Source organism: Bos taurus, chromosome 2 (genome assembly GCF_002263795.3).
Source record: "Bos taurus isolate L1 Dominette 01449 registration number 42190680 breed Hereford chromosome 2, ARS-UCD2.0, whole genome shotgun sequence".
NCBI classification, from domain to species: Eukaryota; Metazoa; Chordata; class Mammalia; order Artiodactyla; family Bovidae; genus Bos; species Bos taurus.
This window is the reverse complement of record NC_037329.1, coordinates 3,438,748-3,460,371: the sequence shown is the minus strand read 5'-3', so window position 1 is coordinate 3,460,371 and position 21,624 is coordinate 3,438,748. Positions and strand designations below refer to the sequence as shown.

At 38.9% G+C, this 21,624-nt stretch overlaps 1 pseudogene; it reads right to left on the bottom strand.

Annotated features, from left to right (window-relative positions):
* Positions 1-12,460: 12,460 nt before the first annotated feature.
* Positions 12,461-20,350, bottom strand: LOC786192 (THAP domain-containing protein 5-like; annotated as a pseudogene).
* Positions 20,351-21,624: the final 1,274 nt, after the last annotated feature.

Below are 21,624 nucleotides of genomic sequence, written 5' to 3'. Positions count from 1 at the left end.
CACCAATACAGTATACTAACGCATATATATGGAATTTAGAAAGATAGTAACAATAACCCTGTTTAAGAGACAGCAAGAGACTCAGATGTGTAGAACAGTCTTTTGGACTCTGTGGGAGAGGTAGAGGGTGGGATGATTAGGGAGAATGGCATTGAAACATGTATAATATCATATATAAAATGAGTCGCCAGTCCAGGTTCGATGCACGATACTGGATGCTTGGGGCTGGTGCACTGGGACGACCCAGAGGGATGGTACGGGGAGGGAGGAGGGAGGAGGGTTCAGGATAGGGAACACGTGTTTACCTGTGGCAGATTCATGTTGATATATGGCAAAACCAATACAATATTGTAAAGTTAAAAAATAAAATAAAATACAGTATGTTTTGAAAACATATGTGCTGCAGTTCCTATTCCTGGGTCAGTGCCGAGTGAGTGAGTGATTGACAAACTCCAGTTGCCACCTTCTCCCTGAGGAGAGAAGAAATTGAATCTAGTGTTCCAAGTTTACTGGCTGTTGCATGGGGAACTTGCTTCTATCTTTCCCATCTCAGGGTATTGACAGTGCTTGGTATACTATAGTACTCTGGAAGCCACTAAGAACAAAGACAGTGGTTTGGCTGGGAACAAAAATTTGCGAGGCAGTCAGACTCTGGTCAGCGGAGAATTCAATGGCAACCCACTCCAGTATTCTTGCCTGGAAAATCCCATGGGCGGAGGAGCCTGGTAGGCTGCCATCTATGGGGTCTCACAGAGTCGGATATGACTGAAGTGACTTAGCAGCAGCAGCAGCAGCAGACTCTGGTCGGGTTGATTGGTGAGACCAATCTATAAAAGGCCAGTATGTAAAGAGGGAGAAGTAGCTGTTTTATCTAATGTGCAGAAACCAATATAGAAAGTCAAGGCAAGTAGAGAAATAGAACATTATGTTCCTAATAAAAGAATAAGAAAAATCTCCAGAAATCAACATGAATGAAATGGAAATAATATAATTTACTGGACAAAGGATTCAAAATAATGGTTATAAAGATATTAACAAAGGTTAAGAAAGTACATGAATAAATTTAGAATTTCAATAGGCAGAAAATATAAAAATGTACCAAATAAAAACAATAGAGCTAACAATGTTATGAGGCAGCCTGGATGGGAGAGGAGTTTGGGGCGTGGGGGGGGGGGGGCGGGCAGGGAATGGATACATGTATATGTATGGCTGAATCCCTTTGCTGTTTACCTGAAACTATCACAACATCAATGGCGATAACCCAACTCTTGGGGCTCAGCTGGTAAGGAATCCATCTGCAATGTGGGAGACATGGGCTCGATCCCTGGGTGGGGAAGATCCTCTAGAGAATGGAAAGGCTATCCACTATAGTAATCTGGACTGGATAATTCCATGGACCGTATAGTCCATGGGGTCACAAAGAGTTGGACATAACTGAGAGACTTTCACTTCACTTCACTAAAAAAATAAAATGTTTTAAAAAGTAATAGAGCTTTTGAACTCTGGTGTTGGAAAAGACTCTTGAGAGTCCCTTGGACTGCAAGGAGATCCAATCAGTCTATTCTAAAGGAGATTAGTCCTGGGGGTTCATTGGAAGGACTGATGTTGAAGCTGAAACTCCAATACCTTGGCCACGTGATGCAAAGAGCTGACTCATTTGAAAAGACCCTGATGCTGGGAAAGATTGAGGGCAGGAGGAGAAGGGGACAACAGAAGATGAGATGGTTGGATGGCATCACCAACTCAATGGACATGGGTTTGGGTGGATTCCAGGAATTGGTGATGGACAGGGAGGCCTGGTGTGCTGCAGTTCATGATGTCACAAAGAGTCGGACATGACTGAGTGACTGAACTGAACTGAACATAGTAATTTAACCTAAAATTTAATAGAGGGATTCAGCAACAGACTCAATCAATAAGAAATAAGAAACAGCAAATTCAGACAGATCATTGGAAATCATCCAGTCAGAGGAGAAAAAAAAAGAGAGAGAAAAAGAGTGAAGATAACTTACAGGACTTATGGAGCTTCACCAAGCAAAGCAATATATGTATTACAGGAGCTCCAGAGAAAAACAAAGAAAGGTGTAAAGAAGCAAAAAGTTTACTACAAGAAATAATGGCTGAAAACTTCCCAAACCTAAAGAAATAGAGATCCATATTCAAAAAGCCCAATTAAAACCAAATAATGAACACTTCAGAAATAAAAATGATCATAACAGACTATTATGAAAAATTACATACAAATTGGGTACCTTAGAGTTAATGGATAACTTTCTAGATATGTAAGACTTACAAAAACTAAATAAAAATAAAGAAAAACTCTGAATAGACAAAAAACAGAAAAGGAGATGAAAGCAGAAAAAACAGTAATCACAGAAAAACTGAGGATCAGATGGTTTCATGGGTAAATTTTACTAAACATCCAAAGAATATTTAATACCATTATTTCTTAAACTATTGGAAAAAACGAAGAGGGAACACTTTCAAACTCATTTTATGAGACCAGCATCACCTTGATATCAAAGAGAGACAAAGATGTCACAAGGAAAAAAAAAAAATACATGCCAATATCCCTAATGACTATAGATGCAAAATCTTTAGTACAATACTAGTAAACCAAAGTCAGCAGCAAATTCAAGGGATTATACACTCTGATTAAATGAGATTTATCCTTGGACTACAAAGATGTTTTAACTTACACAAATTGATTAGTATGATACAATACACTACATGAAGAGAAAGAAAGACTAAATCTATATGGTTATCTCAACAGGTACAAAATTAAAAAAAAAACAAAAACTTCACCCATTCATGGTAAAAAAACAAAAAACAAACAAAAAAAACCTCTCAGCAAAATAGGTATAGAAGAAATCAGCTTCAGCACAATAAAGAGCATATAGAAAACCCACAGCTAACATCATAGTCAATGGGAAAAAAATTAAGGATTCTTTTCCTTAATATGACATGAGACAAAGATACCCACTCTGACCATTCCTATTCAGTGTAATACTAGAATTCCTTGCTGGATCAGTTAAACAGGAAAAAGAAATAAAAGACATGCAAGTCAGAAAGGAAGGAAAATAACTCTGTCTTTGTCATGACATATATATACACACACACACACAAGATGGTGGAGTAGAAGGACATGTGCTCATCTCCTCCTGTGAATGCACCAAAATTGCCACCAGATGTTGAACAACCATTGACAAGAGGATGCTGGAACCCATCAGAAAAAAGACATCCCATAACCAGGGATAAAGGAGAAGTAGCAACAAGATAGTAAGAGGGGCACAACCATGATAAAATCAAATCCTGTACCAGCAAGATGGGCAATCCACAAACTGGAGAATAATAATACCAAATAAGTTCTCCACTGTTGTGAAGAATCTTAGCCCCACATCAGGCTTCCAAGCTTGGGGACTCATCAAACAGACAAGGAATCCCCAGGGAATCTGACTTTGAAGGCTATCAGAATTTGATTGCAGGACTTCCACAGGACTGGGAGAAGCACAGACTCAACTCTTGGAGGCTAAAAAAAACAACCTTGTGCACACCACAACTCTTGGAGGCTAAAAAACAATCTTGTACACACCAGGACAAAGAGAAAAGTAGCAGTGACCCAGTGGGAGATTGAACCAGACCTACCTACTAGTCTTGGAGGATCTCCTATGAAGGCATGAGTTGGTAGTGGCTCACTGTGGAGACAGTGACACTGGCAGAGGCAGTCAGGGACATGCCCCTTGGCATGAGCCTTCTTGGATGTCTCAATTAACCCTACCGGAGAGCTTGTAGACTCCAGGGCTGGGTCACCTCAGGCCAAAAAACAGCATCCCTATTCATCAACAGACACTCAGATTGTTAGTGAGAAAGGCCCTTCCCAACAGAGCAAGACCCAGTTTTTCTCATCATCAGTCCCTCCCATTAGGAAGCTCACACAAGCCATTAGCTTCTTCCACCAGAGGGTAGACAGAGGAAGCAAGAAGTATAATCCTGCAATCTCCAGAATGAAAACCACCATAACAGTAAGTTAATAAAAATGAAAAGGCAGAGGATTATGTCCCAGATGAAGGGACAAGATAAAACCCTAGAAAAATAACTAAATGAAGTGGAGATAGGCAACTTTCCATAAAAAGGATTCAGAAAAATGATGGTGAAGGTGATCCAAGATCTCAGGAAAAACAATGGAGAATATACAAGAAATGTTTATCAAAGACATAGAAGGACTAAAGAATAAACAAACAGATGAACAATGCACTGCTGCTGCTGCTGCTAAGTCACTTCAGTGGTGTCTGACTCTGTGCGACCCCATAGACGGCAGCCCACCAGGCTCCCCATCCCTGGGATTCTCCAGGCAAGAATACAGGAGTGGTTTGCCATTTCTTTCTCCAGTGCACGAAAGTGAAAAGTGAAAGTGAAGCTGCTCAGTCGTGTCTACTCTTAGCAACCCCATGGACTGCAGCCTACCAGGCTCTTCCACCCATGGGATTTCCCAGGCAAGAGTACTGGAGTGGGCTGCCATTGCTTTCTCTGGAACAATGCACTAGAAGGATTCAATAGCAGAATCATTGAGGGAGAAGAATGAATAAGCAACCTGGAAGACAGAATGGTGGAAACCACTGCCACAAAGCATAATATAGAAAAAAAGAATAAAACAAAAAAACAGTAAATAAAGACAGCCTGAGACCTCTGGGACAACATTACATTCACCAATATTCACATTATAGGGGCCCCACAAGGAGAAAAGAGAGAAAGGACCTGATAAAATATTTACAGGAATAATAGCTGAAAACTTCCATAACATTGGGTATGCAAATAGATAACCAAGTCCAGGAAGCACAAGAGTTCTAGACAGTATAAACACAAAGAGGAACACACCAAGACACATAGTAATCAAAGTGACAAAATTAAAGAAAAAGATAAAATATTAAAAGCAACAAGGGGAAAATGACAAATAACATACAAGAGAACTCTCATAGCATTATCAGCTGATTTCTCAACAGAAACAATATGTCAGAAGGGAATGACACAGTATATTTAAAGTGATGAAATGAAAGAAGCTATAACCAAGAATACTGTACCATCAAGATTTTCATTCAGACTTGATGGAGTAATCAAAAGTTTTACAGACAAGAAAAGTTAAGAGGATTCAGGACTACCAAATTAGCTTTACAACAAATGCTAAAGCTACTACTCTAGGCAGAACTCACAAAAGAAGGGCAAGACCTACAAAAAGCAAACCAAAAACAATTAAGAAAATTATAGTATGATCATACATATTGATTGTTATTGATGTTCAGTTGCTCAGTCATGTCCAACTCTTCATGACCCCATGGACTTCAGCATGCCAAGTTTCCTTGTTCATCACCAACTCCCAGAGCCTACTCAAAATTATCTCCATAGAGTTGGTGATGCCATCCAACCATCTCATCCCCTGTTTTCCCCCTTTCCTTCTGTCTTTAATCTTTCCCAGCATCAGGGTCTTTTCCAAGGAGTCAGCTCTTCTTATCAGGTGGCCAGAGTGTTGGAGTTTCAGTTTCAGCATCAGTCCTTCTAATAAATATTCAGAACTGATTTCCTTTATAATGGACTGGTTGGATCTCCTTGCAGTCCAAGGGACTCTCAAGAGTCTTCTGCAACACCACAGTTCAAAATAAACAATTCCTGAGCACTCAGCTTTCTTTACAGTCCAACTCTCAGATCCATACATGATTCTAGTTTGTCAGTTCAAAATAGGAGCACTTCAACAGGTAAGGCAGATATCAACAACTATAAAGGGGGAAATTGACAGTGGCACAATAATAGTGGGGACTTTATCATGTTACTTTCATCAATGGAAAGATCAACCAGACTGAAAATTTGCAAAACACAGTCTTTAAAGACCTTTCAGACCATGTGGACTTAACTGACATATATAGAGCATTCCATTTAAAAGCATCAGAGTACACATTCTTCTCATATTTACAGGGAACATTCCCCAGGATTTACCACATGCTTGGTGACAAGACGAGTCTTGGAAAATGTAAGAAAACTGACATCACACAAAGCATCTTTTCTTATCACATTATGACATTTTGACAAAAAAAAATCTATAAAAAAACAGAAATATGTGGAGACTAAACAGTATGCTGCTAAACAACTAATGGATACTGAAGAAATCAAAGATGAAATAAAAAATACTTTGAAATAAATGAAAGTTGAAGCATAATGGTATGAAACCTTTGAGATGAAGCAAAAGCAGTTCTTAGAGGAAAATTTATAGCAATTCAATCTTACGTCAAGAAACAAGAAAAAATCTCAAATAAACCACCTAACCTTACACCTAAAACAACTAGAGTAAGAAGAACAAACTAAATCTTACATTAGTAGAAGGAAGTAAATCATAAAGATCAGAGCAGAAATAAACTAAAAAGAACAACAACCAAAAAAAATCAACATCAAGGATCAATAAAACTAAAAGCTGGTTCTTTGAGAAGATAAACAAAATTGGTAAGCCATTAGCCAGACTCAGCAATAAAAAAAGGGAGAAGACTAAAATCAATAAAATTAGACATAAAATAGGAGAAGTTTCAATTGACTCCATGGAAATACAAATGATCATAAGAGACTACTATGAACTATATGCTGATAAAATGTACAGCTTGGGAAGAATGGACAAATTCTTAGAAACATGCAGTCTCCCAAGACTGAACCAGTAAAAAATAGAAAACATAAGCAGACCAATCACAAGCATTGAAATTGAAACGTTGATTTGAAAACTTCCAACAAACAAAAGTCCAGGACCTGATGGCTTCATAGGCAAATTCTGTCAAACAGTTACAGAAGAGGTAACAACTGTCCTGAAATTGTTCCAAAGAATTCGAGAGAAAGGAAGACTTTCAAACTCATTCTATTAGGGCATGGTCACTATGTTACCAAAACCAGATGAAGATACCACAAAAAAGAGTGTTTCAGGCTAATATCACTAATGAATATAACTGTAAAATTCCTCAACAGAATAAATACTACTAATGTGAATCCAACAATACATTAAAAAGATTGTACATCATGAATGAATGGGATTCGTCCTGGGAATGCAAGTATTTTTCAATATCCACAAATCAATCAATGTGATATACCTCGTCAACAAACTGAAGAATAAAAACAGTTTATGATCACCTCAATAGATGCAGAAAGTTTTTGACAAAATTCATCACCCATTTATGATAAAAATTTCCAGAAAGTGAGCATTTAGGGAGCATCAGTCCGTTCAGTTCAGTTGCTCAGTCGTGTTGGACTATTTGGGACCCCATGAATCACAGCACGCCAGGCCTCCCTGTCCATCACCAACTCCTGGATTCACTCAGACTCACGTCCATCGAGTCAGTGATGCCATCCACCCATCTCATCCTCTGTCGTCCCCTTCTCCTCCTGCCCCCAATCCCTCCCAGCATCAGAGACTTTTCCAATGAGTCAACACTTCGCATGAAGTGGCCAAAGTACTGGAGTTTCAGCTTTAGCATCATTCCTTCCAAAGAAATCCCAGGGCTGATCTCCTTCAGAATGGACTGGTTGGATCTCTTTGCAGTCCAAGGGACTCTCAAGAGTCTTCCTTCTCCAACACCACAGTTCAAAAGCATTGATTCTTCGGGGCTCAGCTTTCTTCACAGTCCAATTCTCACATCCATACGTGACCACTGGAAAAACCGTAGCCTTGACTAGATGGACCTTTGTTGGCAAAGTAATGTCTCTGCTTTTGAATATGCTATCTAGGTTGGTCATAACTTTCCTTCCAAGGAGTAAGCGTCTTTTAATTTCATGGCTGCAGTCACCATCTGCAGTGATTTTGGAGCCCCCCAAAATAAAGTCTGACACTATTTCCACTGTTTCTCCATCTATTTCCCATGAAGTGATGGGACCAGATGCCATGATCTTCGTTTTCTGACTGTTGAGTTTTAAACCATTTTTTTCACTCTCCTCTTTCACCTTCATCAAGAGGCTTTTTAGTTCCTCTTCATTTTCTGCCATAAGCGTGGTGTCATCTGCATATCTGAGGTTATTGATATTTCTCCCGGCAATCTTGATTCCAGCTTGTGCTTCTTCCAGCCCAGCGTTTCTCATGATGTACTCTGCATATAAGTTAAATAAGCAGGGTGACAATATACAGCCTTGACATGCTCCTTTTTCTATTTGGAACCAGTCTGTTGTTCCATGTCCAGTTCTAACTGTTGCTTCCTGACCTGCATACAAATTTCTCAAGAGGCAGGTCAGGTGGTCTGGTATTACCATCTCTTTCAGAATTTTCCACAGTTTATTGTGATCCACACAGTCAAAGGCTTTGGCATAGTCAATAAAGCAGAAATAGATGTTTTTCTGGAACTCTCTTGCTTTTTCAATGATCCAGCAGTTGTTGGCAATTTGGTCTCTGGTTCCTCTGCCTTTTCTAAAACCAGCTTGAACAACTGGAAGTTCATGGTTCACTTATTGCTGAAGCCTGGCTTAGAGAATTTTGAGCATTACTTTGCTAGTGTGTGAGATGAGTGCAATTGTCTTCCATGTAATAAAGGCCATATATAACAAACCTATATTTAACATAATACTCAATAGTGAAAAGCTGAAAGCTTTCCTCTAAGATCAGGAACAAGACAAGGATGTCTACTTTTGCCACTTTTATTCAGCGTAGTTTTGGAAGTCCTAGGTACAACAATCAAAGAAGGAAAAGAAGTAAACGGAATCCAAATTGGAAAAGAAGAACTTAAACTGTCAGTGTTTGCAGATGACATGATACTATACATAAAATAACTTAAAGATACTACTATAATACTCCTAGAACTCATCAATGAAAATGGTAAAGTTGCAGATTACAAAATTAATACACAGAAATCTGTACACTTCTATACCAACAATGAAAGACCAGAAAGAGAAATTCAGGAAACAATTCAATTTACCACTGCATCAAAAAGAATAAAATACAATTATGTAAAGTTTAAAAATAAAATAAAATTAATTAAAAAAAAAGAAGTACATACAGCTACTAAAAAAAAAAAAGAATAAAATATCTAAGAATAAACCTACCTAAGGAGACAAAAGACTTGTACTCCAAAAACTATAAGATATTTATTAAAGAAGTCAAGGAAGACACAATAAAATGGAAAGACATGCTATGCTTGTGGATTGGAGTAGTCAATATTGTCAAAATGACTATACTACCCAAGGCAACTACAGATTCAATACAATCCTTATCAAATTACCAATGGCATTTTTCACAGAACCAGAACAAAAAATCTCCAAATATGTATTCAGACACAAAGGACTCTGAATAGTCAAAGCAGTATTAAAAAGAAAAAACAGAGCTAAAGTAATCAGGCTCCCTGACTTCAGAGTAAACTACAGAGTGACAGTCATCAAAACAGTATGGTACTGGTACAAAAATAGAAATATAGATTAATGGAGCAGAATAGGAAATCCAGAAATAAACCCATGTACCTATGGCCAATTAAGGTATGACAAAGGAGGCAAGACTACACAACACTGAAAGACAGTCTCTTCAGCAAATGTTCTGGGAAAACTGAACAGCTACACATTAAAAATAAAGGTAGATAACTTTTTTTAACACCACACACAAAAATAAGCTCAAAATGCATTAAATACCTAAATGTGAGACTGGACACGATAAAACTCCTAGAGGAAAACATAGGCAGAAAACTGTATAACATAAATTGCAGCAATATCTTTTCCCACCTATCTCCCAGAATAATGGAAATGAAAGCAAAAATAAACAAATGGGATCTACTTAAACTCAAAAGTTTTTTCACAGCAAAGGAAACAATAAGAAAAATAAAAAGGCAACACACAGATTGGGAGAAAACTTTTGCAGATGATGTGAGCAATGAGGGATTAGTTTCCATAATTTATAAACAGCTCACATGAAAACTAACAACCCACTCAAAAAAATGGGCAGAATATCTAAATAGACATTTCTGCAAAGAAGACATACAGATGGCCAAGAGGCACATGAAAAGATGTTCAACATCACTAATTATTTGAGAAATGCAAATCAACACTACAATGAGATATCACCTCACACCAGCCAGAATGGCTATCATCAAAAAAACTGCAAACAATAAATGCTGGAGAGGGTGTGGAGAGAAAAGAACCCTCCTACACTGTTGGTGGAATTGTACAACCACTATGGAGAACAGTATAGAGATTCCTGAATAAACTAAAACTAGAGCTACCATATGACCCTCAACCCCATTCCTGAGCATATATCTGGAGAAAAACATGATCCAAAAGGATACACGCACACTGATGTTCATTGAAGCACTATTTACAATAGCCAAGGACATGAAGGCAACCTAAGTATCTATCAACAGAGACATGAATAAAGGAGATATGGTGCATTTATACAATGGAATATTACTCAGCCATTAAAAAAATAATGAGATAATTCTATTTGCAGCAACCATGATGGACCTATAGATTGTCATACTGAGTGAAATAAGTCAGACAGAGAGGGAGAAACATAGTATGACCTCCTTTATATGTGGAATCTAAAAACAAATGATACAACTGAACTTATTTACAAAACAGAAAGGAACTCACATACTTAGAGAACAAATTTATGGTTGCCTGTACACACTGCTGTATTTAAAATGGACAATCAACAAGGACCTACTACGTAGCACATGGAACTCTCCTCAAAATTATGTGGCAGCTGGATGGGAGGGAATTTTAGAAGAGAGTGAATACATGTATATGTAAGGCTGAGTCCTTTTGCTGTACATTTATTTGAAGCTATCACAACATTGTTAATTAGCTATACTCTAATACAATATAAAAAGTTAAAAATAAGTAAATAATGATGGTGAAAAAATAAGTTGAATTTCAATACACTAACAGCAAATTATCTGAAGTGGAATTTAAGGAAGCAATCTCATTTGCAGAGCAACAAGGAAAAACTTACCCGAGGATCTGAAAACAAGGATATATACACTGAAAACAATAAAATGTTAATGAAGGAAATTAAAGACACATATAAATGGAAAGGCATCCTGTGTTCATGGATTGGGAGAATTGATATTGTTTAAGTATCTGTACTATACAGAGTGATCTACAGATTCAATGCAATTCTTACAAAATGTCCAATTTCATTCTTTACAGAAATGGAAAAACATCCTAAAATTCATATAGACCTACAAAAGACTCTGAAAAGCCAAAGCAATCTTGAGAAAGAAGAAGAAAAATGGAGGTGTAACACTCCCTCATTCCAAAATATATTACAAATATACAATAATAAAAATATTATTGTGGTGGCATAAAGAGACATATAGACAAATGAAATGAAATTAACAGCCAAGAAATAAACACACATATTTATAGTCAACTGATCTTCAACAAATGGCATCTGGTCCCATTATTCCATGGCAAATAGATGGCAAAACAACAAAAACAGTGAGGGTCTTTATTTTTGGGGGCTTCAAAACCACTGAAGATGGTGACTGCAGCCATGAAATTAATAGACGTTTGCTCCTTGGAAGAAAAACTATGAACACCTAGACAGCATATTAAAAAGCAGAGACATTACTTTACCAACAAAGGTCTGTCTAGTCAATGCTATGGTTTTCCCAGTGGTCATGTATGGATGTGAGAGTTGGACTGTGAAGAAAGCTGAGTGCTGAAGAATTGATGCTTTTGAACTGTGGTGTTGGAGAAGACTCTTGAGAGTCCCTCGGACTGCGAGATCTAACCAGTCCATTCTGAAGGAGATCAGCCCTGGATTTTCTTTGGAAGGAATGATGCTAAAGCTGAAACTCCAGTACATTGGCCACCTCATGCAAAGAGTTGACTCATTGGAAAAGACTCTGATGCTGGGAGGGATTGGGGGCAAGAGGAGAAGGGGACGACAGAGGATGAGATGGGTGGATGGCATCACTGACTCGATGGACGTGAGTCTGAGTGAACTCCGGGAGTTGGTGATGGACAGGGAGGCCTGGCATGCTGCGATTCATGGGGTCGCAAAGAGTCGGATATGACTGAGCGACTGGACTGAACTGACTGATGTTAGAGATTTAGTGGTATGCCCTCCTTCTACAAATTAGAGACTGAGACTCAATAAGTAACTTGTCCAAGACACATCTTAATGGTACAACCAGGACTGATTCCTGAACTTGACTTCTATTCTGGGATCTTGTTTACCGTATCTGTGTTCTCTCAGTTTATGACTTAATCATATTGTTTATTCAGTACATTTTTACTTTAAATTTGGAATGTTAAGAAGTGATGAAATGTCTTCTACCCAAAAACTCTCTAGTTTTTCTCAAAGATGAGCATAACAAAGACAGGATGAAGTTCATAACATTAGAGCACTTTCTTAGCTTCATTAAGGTAAGAATTTTACACAAGAATAAGTTCACTTTACATATAATTTGCTTTGGCCAAAAAAACCTTATGTAAAAGTCACAAATTTTAAAACGTCTCTAATCTATATAATAACTTCATATGTTGTGAAATGGTTTTCTATAATTTTCTTCAGATAGCCAGTTTTCCTGTTTTAGCTGCCTTATAAGAGCTTCCAAAGACTTCAATCTCCCTAGAGTTTGCTGTTCTTGTAACTCAAGGAGTTATCTTTGAATGTAGTTTAGACTTTCTGCCAAGGATATTCCTTATTTACATTGGTCTGCAGTAAAACGCTCAATCCATAAAACATCTGTCTCAAAGTCTATATCATTATTTGAGTCTTCAATGTCTAGGTCTTTAATGTCCATTTCCACCGTTTCCATTGTTTCTTGGGCACGTATAAAAGAATTAATTGTAGGTTTGGAATTTTCTGTAGGTACAAAAATGGCAATAACAGATTCTTTATCTGTTTAATTCTTCACTGTTGGAGTAATTGTGCTGAACATGAATGCATTTTCCTGTGCTGACTTAATTTCCACAGAATCATTTGTGAAGTGTGGGTTAGCAAGATAATTGGTAATTATTTCAAGCACTTCTTGGGTTTCTAAAGGCTGCTGAATACCCTCTGAATTTGAAGTTGTTAAAGTAATAGTCGTAGAATTTAGATTCTCAAAAAATGTGTGCAAACCACCTATATCCATGTCATGGTTAACTAATGTTTCCAAGGTGAATTCTGGTTTTCTGGTATCTTATTTAACTGGATTAAGAGTTAGTATGTTATTTTGCACACTTTCTGGTTTTGGATCTGGTGGCTTTACCAAGGCAGCTGATTCAAGTAATTCTGTATGTTCAGGAAGGACATCTTAATTGGATGCTTATTTGGCTCATTTGATGCAAAAGATGCTTCTGACTTGGTTTTTAGATATACTTCTTTCTCACTTTCAATTTTTTTTTTTGAGATTTTTTTTCAAGACTCTTTCTCCTGATTGCCTTCAGGCAGAGAAAATATTGTTGAAATTGCAGATTATTTCAAATAGTAAACACCCTATCCGATGTTACAGAGTCAGGAGTAAAATGGTCATTACACAGGAACTGGTACTTACAGATCAGATCAGATTAGTCGCTCAGTCATGTCCGACTCTTTGCCACCCCATGAATCACAGCATGTCAGGCCTCCCTGTCCATCACCAACTCCCAGAGTTCACCCAGACTCAAGTCCACTGAGTCAGTGATGCCATCCACCCATCTCATCCTCTGTCGTCCCCTTCCCTTCTTGCCCCCAATCCCTCCCAGCATCAGAGTCTTTTCCAATGAGTCAACTCTTCGCATGAGGTGGCAAAAGTACTGGAGTTTCAGCTTTAGCACCAGTCCTTCCAAAGAGATCCCAGGGCTGATCTCCTTCAGAATGGACTAGTTGGATCTCCTTTCAGTCCAAGGGACTCTCAAGAGTCTTCTCCAACACCACAGTTCAAAAGCATCATTCTTTGGCGCTCAGCTTTCTTCACAGTCCAATTCTCATATCCATATATGACCACAGGAAAAACCATAGCCTTGACTAGACGAACCTTTGTTGGCAAAGTAATGTCTCTGCTTTTGAATATGCTATCTAGGTTTGTCATAACTTTCCTTCCAAGGAGTAAGCGTCTTTTAATTTCATGGCTGCAGTCACCATCTGCAGTGATTTTGGAACCCAGAAAAATAAAGTCTGACACTGTTTCCACTGTTTCCCCATCTATTTCCCATGAAGTGATGGGACCGGATGCCATGATCTTCGTTTTCTGAATGTTGAACTTTAAGCCAACTTTTTCACTCTCCACTTTCACCTTCATCAAGAGGCTTTTGAGTTCCTCTTCACTTTCTGCCATAAGGGTGGTGTCATCTGTATATCTGAGGTTATTGATATTTCTTCCAGCAATCTTGATTCCAGCTTGTGTTTCTTCCAGTCCAGCGTTTCTCATGATGTACTCTGCATATAAGTTAAATAAACAGGGTGACAATATACAGCCTTGATGTACTCCTTTTCCTATTTGGAACCAGTCTGTTGTTCCATGTCCAGTTCTAACTGTTGCTTCCTGACCTGCATACAGATTTCTCAAGAGGCAGATCAGATGGTCTGGTATTCCCAACTCTTTCAGAATTTTCCACAGTTTATTGTGATCCACACAGTCAAAGGCTTTGGTGTAGTCAATAAAGCAGAAATAGATGTTTTTCTGGAACTCTCTTGCTTTTTCCAGGATCCAGCGGATGTTGGCAATTTGATCTCTGGTTCCTCTGCCTTTTCTAAAACCAGCTCGAACATCAGGAATTTCACAGTTCACATATTCCTGAAGCCTGGCTTGGAGAATTTTGAGCATTACTTTACTAGCATGTGAGATGAGTGCAATTGTGTGGTAGTTTGAGTTTTTTTTGGCATTGCCTTTCTTTGGGATTAGAATAAAAACTGCCCCTTTCCAGTCCTGTGGCCACTGCTGAGTTTTCCAAATTTGCTGGCATATTGAGTGTGGCACTTTCACAGCATCATCTTTCAGAATTTGGAATAGCTCAACTGGAATTCTATCACCTCCACTAGCTTTTTTTGTAGTGATGCTTTCTAAGGCCCACTTGACTTCACATTCCAGGATGTCTGGCTCTAGGTCAGTGATCACACCATCGTGATTATCTGGGTCATGAAGATCTTTTTTGTACAGTTCTTCTGTGTGTTCTTCCCACCTCTTCTTAATATCTTCTGCTTCTATTAGGTCCATACCATTTCTGTCCTTTATCGAGCCCATCTTCGCAAGAAATGTTCCTTTGGTATCTCTGATTTTCTTGAAGAGATCTCTAGTCTTAACCCATGAATCTCGTTTCACATTCTTTAAGCATTTTCAAGTCTTTTCTTCGTCATGCAGAGGAAATGGGTAAAAACTCAGCTTCCGGTCTTTATTGTTTCAAGCCCAGTGGTTCTTACAGCAAATCTTACTGTGTCTTACTATGACAAGTGACACCTTTAACACCTAGAAGTCAAAATGAAGGGAGAAATAGCAACAGTGTCCATTTTCCTATTGGAACCTCAAGGCTGTCAACAGATAATTCTGTACCTTTTCAATTCACTGCAATAAACATTTACTGAGCACATCCTATGTGACAGGAACTATGCTGTGGATAAAAGTGAAAGTGTTAGTCACTCAGTCTGCTGTCTGACTCTTTGTGACCCCATGAATTGTAGCCCACCAGGCTCCTCTGTCCATGGAATTCTCCAGGTAAGGATACTGGAGTGGGTGGCCATTCCCTTCTCCAGAGGATCTTCCCTGGCTCAGGGATTGAACCCAGGTCTCCTGCATTGCAGGCAGATTCTTTAGCTTCTGAACCACCAGGAAAGTGCCATGATGGGGATACAAAAGTATGTATGCTGCAGATACAAAAGTAAATTAAGAAGCTATCTTGAGAAAAGCTAAGGAGTGATAGCACTCCCTTGTGAGTGGTACATGAGGGTGCTGTTGAAGCCCAGAAGACAGAAGTTAGAGGAAATTTTCCAGGGGAGACAACTGCACTGAGCCTTATAGCCTAAATAGAAATTAGCCTAAAGTAGAATGGACGATGGAGAAGGAGATGGCACCCCACTCCAGTACTCTTGCCTGGAAAATCACATGGGTGGAGGAGCCTGGTAGGCTGCAGTCCATGGGGTCGCGAAGAGTCGGACACGACTGAGTGACTTCACTTTCACTTTTCACTTTCCTGCATTGGAGAAGGAAATGGCAACCCACTCCAGTATTCTTGCCTGGAGAATCCCAGGGACGGGGGAGCCTGGTGGGCTGCCATCTATGGGGTCGCACAGAGTCGGACATGACTGAAGAGAGTTAGCAGCAGCAGCAGAAAGGAAAGAATGGCACAAAGTTAAAAGCACTGAGAGGTGAAATAATGTAATCCCTTAACATTCCTGTGAATGGACAGATGTGCTGACTTGGACTCATACACGCATGCCTAATCCCCCTCCCTGCATCCTCCCTGCACCCTAATGTCAGAGCCTCACCTTTGCAGCCTTGGATGGAAATGTGTAGGGCTTCTGCAGAGGCCTTTATTGTGTAAGATGAGCCCTGCCTTCAGCTGGTGTCACCATGTGACAAACACAGGGGCAGGTGCTCCCCTAGAAACAACCCAGCAGCTGCTTATTTCAGGAGATTTACACTCATACTGAAATACTGCAGACAGAAGTAAGTTTTCTGTTTTAACTGTTGGATTAATTGAGGGATGGGTGGAGATGAGGGAGAGAGAGAGAGAGAGAGGGAGGGAGGGAGAGAGGAGAGTGGTGAGGTCTTCTGCTGCCTGTAAGCTCTGCAGGGCAGGAGGCAGGTTTAGAGAGGCAGATGAGAGTGTAGAGCAAGCATATTGGCTCCTGCAGGGGTACTTACTTTGGATGTCAGTTGCTTGGGGAGCAGTCTGTTGGGGAGGAGAGGATGCCAGCCTGCTTTAGCAGCAATGAAAATCACAGTTTATTAGAACTAACAGTGCTAACAGTTAATGAGCAATGAGGGCAATCTGGCAGCTGTGAGCTGAAGACTGTGGTACTTCTCAGGTGTCTGTGGTGGAGGCCCCTCTTGTCTCGCTTGTTAGACCAGACAGCACAGCATAGCACTCCCTTCAAGGCATCTGGCCTTCGGGCCAGTGATGTCTGAGAACCACAGTGTTCTCTAGACTCTATTTTTCCTGGCAGACTGGATAAGTGCAGGGGAAGGGTGGGTGCAAGGAGAAAGGGCATGACATGACTTAATTGTGTGATTTATGTTTCCTTGCTGGGTTCCATCCACACTATTTAGAATGGAGATGCAAACTTTCTAGTGAGTTCACTTCTTGCTATTAGTGTTAAGGAATAGTCAATAAAAATGTTCATTTAAATTTTGAAGAAACAATATTCAAATATAGTAGAATAAGAATATAAAATAAGTGATACTTCAGTAAGATTTAAGATCATAAAGTGTTTGAAAATATGCTTAAGTAATTTTAATGGTATTGGGAATTTTTACAAAATGATGAGAAGTAGAAAATCAGAATACAAAATTGCACATAGCAATGTTTTTCAAAGTACAGGTAAACAACACATTAATGGGTATTGCAATCATTTTAGTAGAATGCAAAGAATATATATATATATATTAATGAAAGATCAGAAACTATCAGAATTTATTGCAGGTAGTAAGGAAATGTGTGGGCTTTCCTGGTGGCTCAGTTGGTAAAGAATCATATGACTGCAGTGCAGAAGACCCAGGTTCAATCCTTGGGTTGGAAGGAACCCCTGGAGAAGGAAATGGCAACCCACTCCAGTATTTTTACCTAGAAAATCCCATGGACAGAGGAGCTTGGTGGGCTACAGTCCATAGTAGTCACAAAGAGTCACATGACTTAGTTATTAAACCATCACCACCAAGGAAATGTATTGCTTTGTGAAACCTTTTTGGAATAGTTCAAGTAATAAAAAATGTTATTGGGTTATAGTCAATCAAATGAATCTGAGAAAGAGTATGTATTATGTTTTTAGCTTTATATATATATAATTAAATATATATATAATTAAGTATATATTTAATTATATATATATAGTTGACTTTCTCCATATCCTCATCTATGTTTGTAATTTTTAACTGTATAAAGATTGTTATCAATACATTTAACAAGGATTGCTTCTGAGAGTGAATTTATTGATGATTTATGTTTTCTTATTTTTTGCTTTTCTGTGTCCTCAAAGTTTTCTCTAAGCATATATCAATTTAATTCTCAGAAAACTGAGCATAAGCACCATTATAAAAATAAAGAAATAGGATGACCATCACAAAATGATAGGACACAGCTCACTTGGTGGGATTGTCTTGAGCCTCACTATAGCTATTCTTTGTAGAGTATTAAAGGATAGTTGGGTTCTGATATGTCACATTGCAAGACCCCATTTTTATGGAAGTTTTAAAATGAGAATGCTATTAAAGTTTAAGAAAGTAAAACTGGCAAAAGGACTAGGGTGCATTCATTTTTTTGTTGACGCATAACAAATGACCACAAACTTAGTGGCTTAAAAGAATACCACTCACAATTCTGTTGATTGAAAGCCTGTGCACAGCATGACTGAAAGCCATACTCAGTCTTGTGAAGATGAAATCAAAGTGTTGGCACTCTTATGGTCTCATCTAGAGCTTGGGATCATCTAAGCTCATATGGTTGTGAAAATTCAATCCTGTGGCCACCCACATCTTCAAAGTCAGTAGGGTAAGATATCCCTCAGGGTGACTTCCTCTCATGGCATGGACCTCTTTTTCAAGGAACAGCCCAGTACCTTTGAAGGACTCATCTGATCAGATCAGACACACCAAAGCTAATTTTTGTCTTAAGCTCAACCAATGTGGAAACTTACTTTCACTGTAAAATCCCTCCACAGCAGCACCTACATCAGTGTTGATTAAGTAGGAGTGGACCCCTGGAGACCTTGGGACCCTTTTGAGTTCTGACCAGCACACAGAATGATGGTGTGGGGCTGTTCAGAAGGAAGTAACCTGAAGTCACTGCCTTTCAGCACCCACTTTTATAGGAGTTGTATATAGATCCAGAGGAGATCAATGAAATGAGAGTTGAAGATGTGGATGCATTTGTTGAGTATACTTTGTTCATAGACACTTTGCTCGGTGCCATAGATACACTATTTTCACAGATTGATAAGGGTTCTCACTTCTCAGAGGAAGAAAATAAGACCCAGAGTCTTTAAACTTATGCATGATTATCCAGCTTGTGAGTAGCAAAGTTGGAATTCACGCCTAATCTACTTTTTCTCATTGCTCCCTGATGGCATAATGAGTAGATTGTGTTTTTATTTTTATTTTATTTTTTTTTTGATTGTGTTTTTAGATTAAGTGATTGGGCCAACAGTTGATACACTAAATGATTTCCCAGATCTTAGCACCTCAGAAGGCTTAGTACAGTTTTGGCAAAATCTCATGTTCTGTGTCCCACCATTTCTGCATGTGCCAATGTTTGCCATCACTATTTAACCACAACATTCCACTCCTTGAACCAGGAGTAGTGCGTGGGAAGCCATTAGCAAGGGACTAATTATAGCACAGTAGATAATAACTGAGACAAGAACCAGTGTTCAAGAACTTAGGACTTTAGATGTATTAAGATAAATTATACATTAGAAACACATATAGGTTTAATCTTTGAAAGTCATGTTCTTCTGTTGTGTTTAAGTGACCATGTATTAATAATATATCCACAAAACTTTGACAGTTACTAAAATCTGCTTATCTGTCACACTTTCTTTATTTCTAACATATCATTTTTATTGACTCATGCATTTTTCATTCATGAAATAGACAAGTATTAATTTCCCTTTATGTAAAAGTGAGTGTGCTAAATGGCAGAGACCTCAGTGAGGTCTGACCTTGGCCTTCTTTGTGCTCACAACGAAAGTTTAATATTGTTTGTCTTGGCTTCACTTTCAAATCTTTCTCCTACTTGCAGGGAATCTTCTCTGGCCCTGTTTGTATCAATTGCCCCCTGATTTCGGAGTCTGCATAGAATTCAAGAGCTTCTTGGTGGTTAGATTAAGAAGAAACTGAATGAAAATAAGCTCTTATTTGATACTATTTATTCACTGACTCATTTACACATGTATTCAACATGTTTTTATTGGGATCCCTAGAGTGCTGATAATTATAGATGAATAAAACACAGTATCCGCCCTCCAAATATTTACCATTCACAGGGAGGAGTTTACAAATATTAACATGGAAGTGTCAAATAAGTACCATGAGTAGAATAAACACTTGGAAAAAATACAGAAAGCTTTGTGAAACTCCACCCTTCTCATGGAGTCTTGGACACAGACTCCCACACCTGTCTCCCCTGCACTCTGCCCTACCTCGCATATGTCCTTTGCCCTCTGGATTCCTGCTATGGCCTTCTGACCACTTCTGCCCTAGTCTAGCTTCTCTCGGTCCCAGCTCACCTTCAACATGGCTCTCTGCTTACTCTTCTGCAGGCCTCTTTTGTGGGGTGGCAGGGGAGCCTCCTCTGTGGAACTCTTTAGTGCCTCTATGACCTGCTTTGGTAAGTGCAGTTGTGCATTTGAAGCAGCCGGATGAAGGCAGCATTGACCAGAATTGCAGGTTCATAAGCAGGACACACAACCCCCTCATGATTTGACCACAGCTTGTTTTCTACCTTTGCTGCTGTCACCTTTCCTCAACCCTCAATACTCCTGCCATCCTGAATTCCTGGAGCCCTCAGACATGCCTGGAGGGCATATCTCCTGCCTTTATAGTCATCATTTCCCCTTCTCAAACTGTTTTTTTAAGTTGAGCTTATAGTTGACTTTGGCCTGGATATGTTATCCACCATCCTCTTTTGACTCTGGGAAAATCTTACCATGTATTTCCTGGTTCTTTAGACACTGATCCCAGAGCACCTGTGGATTTTTGTGGGTGCAGTTTTGTTCATTTACACAGTACAAACTTCAAATCCCTGGAAGCGACTTGAAGAAAAAGACATCTTCTGCATCTCTTGTAGCCCAGGATTGAATGAGGGCACTGTTTTGAATGAATGAATGAATAAACAAATGAATGCATGTTTAATGTCCCACTGTAACTGAGAGGAAGGAGTTATGATGAGATGATGAGTCTGCAGTGATTTAAGAAAGCATTTTACTTCACAGCAAGGTAATTCATTACCACTCTACTGAGACCCATGTGTACCAGATAGTGTTTTAGATTCAAGAAAAATATTTGAATAAGTTTTAGCACTTTTGTAACTGTTTATTCATTCAATTCAGTTCAGTTCAGTTGCTTGGTGAGTTCATGGAAGACAGATGGAGATGATAAAGTTATAAGGTAGAAAGATAGAGTATGCTTAGAAGAGAAGACAAATTTGGCTCCAGCTTTTTCTTTTATATATAAACTCATTTATCCTTTCACTACTAAAACAATTTTTGTTGTTGTAGTTCATTGTTCAGTCACTAAGTCATGTCTTACTCTTTGTGACCCCAAGAACTGCAGCATAGCAGGCTTTCCTGTCTTTCAGAAGCTCCCAAAGTTGACTCTTGTTCCTCTAGTCCTTGATGATATCCAATTATTTCTTCTCTGTCCACACTTCTCCTCTTGCCCTCAATCTTTCTCAGTTCAAGGTATTTTCCAGTGAATTGAATCTTTGCATTAGGTGGCCAAAGTATTGGAGCTTCAGCTTCAGTAGCAGTCCTTCCAATGAAAACTCAGAGTTGATTTCCTTTAGGATTGA